Raw genomic sequence first — 6,000 nt, forward strand, 5'->3', positions numbered from 1 at the left:
GCATGAAATAAAACTACTCTCTTACAACAGAATTCAATATGAAACTATATCTTGAGATAACATATCCTGAAACTAAGAATGCTATCCCAGAACCACCAGCACCACACTGCACATTCAAATGAAATTACTGAATTTGAAAGAGAAAGAAAAACCCTCTTGTATCTAGAAAAATCGGCATATGTCTTATTAGAGAAAGCATATTAGATTATCACAAGAATTTTAAGGTATGTATTTAAGCAAGAAGAAAATGGAGAAAACAATATAGTCAAGGAAAGAATTCATAAGCTAATCATTTTATATCCAACAAAACTGACTTTCAACTACAAAGGGCACAGACAAGCTATTATCAATATGTAAAAACTCAAAGAATATTGTTCTCATGAGGATTACCTGAGAAATCTATGAGGATATAACTACCGATAAGCAAAATGACTAAAGGGATATGGACATCAGGACTGGTGGTGAGCACTGAGCATATTATTAGGTGCCCATAGAATTAAGATGAAATGAAGGTTAAGAGGAAGAAAGTATGGTATGCAATGGCTACTTCCTCTGACAATTTGTTCATGGAGGGGTTACAATGAGAAGAGAGAAAAAATTAATGTGCTTGAGTAGCCATATAAATGGTAAATTAGTACTGTTATTCTGAGACTATTTTGCATGTAATATGGGATACAACAAATTAGCAATGGTATATTCAGATATATCATTCTTGCGTCTTTTAGAAGCAGGGGTTAATGATGTAAGAGAGAAGACATCAAATAAAAATTCTGTCATCTTGGGGCGCCTGGGTGGCTCAGTCGTTGGGCATCTGCCTTTGCTCGGGTCATGATCCCAGTGTCTTGGGATCGAGCCCCGCGTAGGGCTCCCTGCTCCACAGGAGGCCTGCTTCTCCTTCTCCCTCTCGCCCTGCTTGTGCTCCCTCTCTCTCGCTGTGTCTCTCTCTGTCAAATAAATAAATAAAATCTTAAAAAAAAAATTCTGTCACCTTGAACTTCAAGTGAGAAGATCAATATAAATTTCTAAGGTATTTTATCTTGGGTGAATTAAACTATAATCAATACTATTTTATACCCACTAAAAATTGTTATAATAAAATTCCAAATTAAAAATAACCCTGCCTAGAGGCCCTGGGTGGCTCAGTCAGTTGAGTCTGGACTCTCAGTTTTGACCCAGGTCATGATCTCAGTGGTGAGATGGAGTGATGGGTCAGGCTCTGAGTTCAGCGCAGGGTCTGCTTGAGATCCTATCTCTCCCTCTCCCTCTGCCACCTCCCCCTGATCTCCCTCTATCTCTCAAACAAACAAACAAACAAATGAATAAATAAAAATAATAAATAAAATCTTTAACAAAACAACTCTGCCTATACTAAATGTAAATGTGGGAGAGAGGTGAGCCAGCTGGAGCACTAGTACTCTCCCAGTGGTAGGTGTACACTGATACAATTTCTTTGGGAAAAAAACCTGTGTGGTAGGATCTATGGAAGCTGTGATAGCCCATCAGTGTTACTCTTCAATGTAACCACAACAGAATTGCGTACATACATATTTTCGCCAAATATATGTGTGGATGTGCTCATAGTAGCATTCTTTTTTTTTTTTAAGATTCTATCCATCCATTTGACAGAGAGAGAGAGATACAGCGAGAGAGGGAACACAAGCAGGGGGAGTGGGAGAGGGAGAAGCAGGCCCCCCACGGAGCAGGGAGCCTGATGTAGGGCTCAACCCCAGGACCCCAGGACCATGACCCGAGCCTAAGGCAGATGCCAACAACTGAGCCACCCAGGCGCCCCCATAGTGGCATTCTTGATAATAGTAAAAAACTGGAAACAATTGCAATATCAATCAACAGTATAATCATAAATTGTGATGTATTCATACAAAGGAATATCACACAATGTATATTCATGTAATAAGCTATTGATTATGCAATTACATGGATGGATTCCACAAACTACCATTGAGTGAAAGAAGTTAGACATATAAAAATACTATTTTTATTTGATTTGTATAAAGTTTAAAAGCAAGCAAAACTAAAGTACGATGTTGGAAATTGCATAATGATTGGTATTGTGGAATTGGGGGTCATAACTGAGTGGGACTTGTGGAGGTTACCCTAGTTTAAAGTGTTATATGTCTTGAAAGGTTTGGTGGCATTATATGGGCATATTTTATATATGATAATTTACTAATTATTGGTGTACACATATATTTGTAAGTTTTTCTGTGTGTACTATAATAGATAATTAATGTTCTGATAAACCACACATCATCCAGCTATTGGGAAAGTCTGCTGCTGATGGCTCACAGTTGAGTCCTTTCCTTGACATTGTCCTTAGCCACAGATAACTCCCTTTTTAAAAATTACACCCCTTCCCAGGGGAAAGACCACATCCAAAGACAAGATGATGCAAAGTTACAAAGGCCCAGTCCCCTTATCTCAAGTTAGGACAATTCTGAAGGGCTATCCTGGGTCTACAGCTTTTCATTTTAACTGTGTTATGGGTTGACTTCTGCTAGGCTATCTTGCAATGAGTCCATTGCTGGTGGTAAGCGGAAAACAAATAGACTTTGCCATTTGACAACTGTTTAAATTATCATCAGTAGTGAACTAGGATGCAGTACTGGTAGAAGGGGACACATCAGCTATGTAGTTATTTCTGGAGCTTAATGACATAAGGGAAATAGTAAGTATAAGAATTATAAATTGGGTGGGCTTTACCTGGAGACATTTTTTTTTTTAATTGAAGAGAGAGAATTCGTTTAAGCGATTATTTATCAACCCAAGGCAAAATCTGAATATCAGAACAATGCTTGGGAACATTTAAAGAGACTTTAATTCCTGCCACTGCAAGGCAGATAGAGCACTAGGTTCAAATCTTACTCATTTAGACTAGTGGAGCTTCAGAGAAGGTTGACTTTTCAGTCCCAGCAGGCCTCCTAAGCCAAGGTCAGGGTTTTAATGATGAAGGCGTATTCCCCTTAGATTTGGAATAAAAATAATTGACTAGATATAGTTGGGAACCTTGAAGTTCTACTTTCCCTTTCAACCTTCTTAGTTAATGGAAGTAACTCATACTTCTTTGTTAGAAGATACGGTTCTGTTTTAAAGGAGGCTGTGCTTGAAGATCATGCAGAAGATTCCAACAAGTTAGATGCTTTCAAAATCATTATTCCCACCTACGCCCCCCACACTCCAAGGACCTACGCTCATCTCCTTTGAGGGAAATAGACCAATACTAAGGGCCTAATACCAGCACAGCCCAATGGGGAAGTGCTAAGGTAGCTAAGGGACGATAGAGACTATATGCCAAAGGAGTTGCAGGAGCTCTTTAGTGGATACCACAGGAGGCAAGAGAGTATGAATGAGACCAGATCCTGAAGGTGATGGAACAGGGGTGCAGAACATAAAGCTGGATAACAGCCTTTCTCAATATGGAGCATTTTCCCATAAGAAATGATTTAGCACACCGTCAAGGACCCAAGGAGAGAGTGCTAATACACTGCTAGGATGACAGTTGGAAAGTTTGAAAAGGTGATGGCCCACACAAGTAAAGTGGAAATGCCAGAATTGTGTGACAGAGGAGGAAGGTATGAAATGACTTCAAGAAATGGGCACGCTACAGTGATATATTTAAAGATCAGAAAAACTACCAGAAAGCTATGTACTAAGAGAGAGCCAGAAGCCCAGTTTATTCACTAGAACAGTAAGGATTACACTAGTGAGAAATGCACTAGCATCATTGAGAAGCTTGGTGTACTTCTCCTTTGTGGGTCAGGGCTGACTGTAGTTGCTGTGACAGAACTGGTCTCTCTGACAGTGATAAGCATGAGCATATCTGAAGATAAAAGGGGCCAGGTAGTGGCACTTTACTGTCAAAGCAAGATGGGCACGTTTAACACAGTGAATGGCAAGGTGAAAGTGGCATGCAGAGAAAGGCCTGACCTGTAGAGATCTAGGGAGATAGTGAATATAACACAGGATTTCCAGAGATAACTTACATGAGAAATTAACGAGGGTATTGCTTAATTTCTACAATCAAAAGAAATCAAGGATGAATGATCAGGAGACTGAGACCACACCAGTAAAATGTTGCTATCCCTTTCCCAGTTTCCAGATCTGAGTCAGGTGTCAGATCCAGAATCCATCGATTGAATGGGAGTCTAGTCACCTGGAGGGACCAGGTAACATGATGGCAAGAGCCTCTCAAGCTATCTACTTCCCCAGAAAATAATAGTAGATAAAAAAACAGTAACACATTTTTAAGGAAGGGATTACTTAGTATCATCCTCAAATATTTAAAGGTGACAGATGGGGGCGAGGCTCAGGGCGCGAGGACCGAGCGGGGCGGCGGGTTCGCGAGCGGGGGGGGGGCGGGGGGGGGCGGGGAGGGGCCGGGGCGGTGGCGGCGGCGAGGTCGGAGCCGCCTCGGGCCCCGCTGCCGGGACCCCCTAGGCGCCGGGTCGCCGCACCCCTGGCAACCCGGCGACCGCAGCGTCAGGGACCCCCGCGCCCCCGGCCCGGAATCAGGTGGACCAGCCGGTGCTGGCAATCCAAGTGCTGGGCACCGTCAAATGGTTCAACGTCCGGAATGGTTACGGATTCATCAACAGGAATGACACCAAGGAGGATGTCTTTGTTTACCAGACGGCCATTAAAAGAAACAACCCCAGGAAGTTCCTGCGCAGCGTCGGAGACGGGGAGACAGCGGAGTTCGACGTCGTGGAGGGAAAGAAGGGTGCAGAAGCTGCTAACGTAACTGGGCCGGGGGGCGTGCGGGTGAAGGGCAGCCGCTATGCCCCCAATCGACGCAGGTTCCGCACGTTCATCCCGCGGCCTCGTCCAGCTGCCCCGCCACCCATGGTGGCAGAGGCTCCATCAGGCGGGACTGAACCGGGCAGCGAAGGGGAGCGGGCCGAGGACTCTGGGCAGAGGCCCAGGCGGCGGCGCCCACCTCCCTTCTTCTACCGACGGCGCTTTGTGCGAGGCCCTCGGCTCCCCAACCAGCATCAGCCTATAGAGACCCCAAAGAGACAGCCCCATTGGAGGGGGACCAACAGGGAGATGAGCGTGTCCCCCCTCCCAGATTCCGGCCTCAGTACTGAAGGCCTTTCCGCCCCAGGCCACCCCCGCAGCCTACCACAGAAGGTGGGGATGGCGAGACCAAGCCCAGCCAAGGCCTCACTGATGGGTCCCGGCCTGAGCCTCAGCGCCCACGAAACCGCCTCTCTTTTCAGCGGCGGCGGCAGCAGCCCCCCGGACCCAGGCAGCCCACAGCCCCGGAGACCTCGGCGCCCATCAACAGTGGGGACCCCCCACCACATACTGGAGTGATTCCAACACGAAGGACCCCCAGAGCTACCATCTGGTTGTCTGCCAGTTTTTCCAGCTGCCCTGTACCCCACCCAGTACCCCCTCCCCTCTTCCCATGACTCATGACATCAAAACACCGTCTTTCCCCTTTTCCTTGAGGCTCAGGAGGGCCTAAGCAACAGCTGTTTGCTTTTTCTCTGTCCCCTACCAAGGATTGAAGGAAGGGATCCATCCTGTTGTTCAGAGGCACCACCTCCCTCCCCTGAATCAGGCTGAGAAGGAACCAGCCTGCTCTCACCTCCTCCTGGTTGGTTTTCTTTCCCACCCCAGTTTATTTTTGGCCTCTCCTCTAGCCCCTACCTCTGAAGCCATTTTATGAACTGTCATGTGCCACCTGAGCCTCCAGTAAAAACAAAAACAGGCTTCCCCCCCCCCCAAAAAAAGGTGACAGATGTGGTAGTCCTCACCAGATCCCCATATAATTCAGCAGTCTTAGTCCCTAAAAAATTTGAATAGGTTATTATGGATGACAGTAGCTTAATACAAATAGCTAGGTAGTAGCTCCAATTATACATGTGTCAATGTGGTTTCTTTGATAGAGAAGATTAACTGAGCCTGGTACATGCAGGCACTGATTTCCCTAACAGATTATTTTTGACACCTATTCAGAAGGATCATGAGAAATAG

The 6,000-nt window shown here is 45.4% G+C and overlaps 1 long non-coding RNA gene and 1 pseudogene across 1 annotated transcript in view; one reads left to right on the forward strand and one right to left on the reverse strand.

The window, feature by feature from the left end:
• LOC145723040 (uncharacterized) overlaps window positions 1–6,000 on the reverse strand; it is a 217,066-nt gene that overhangs the window by 121,309 nt on the left and 89,757 nt on the right. The gene's annotated exons all lie outside the window — the stretch shown is intronic.
• Window positions 4,312–5,737, forward strand: LOC102725768 (Y-box-binding protein 2 pseudogene; annotated as a pseudogene).

Source organism: Leptonychotes weddellii, chromosome 8 (genome assembly GCF_054177405.1).
Source record: "Leptonychotes weddellii isolate Sample4059 chromosome 8, ASM5417740v2, whole genome shotgun sequence".
In the NCBI taxonomy this organism is placed as follows: Eukaryota; Metazoa; Chordata; class Mammalia; order Carnivora; family Phocidae; genus Leptonychotes; species Leptonychotes weddellii.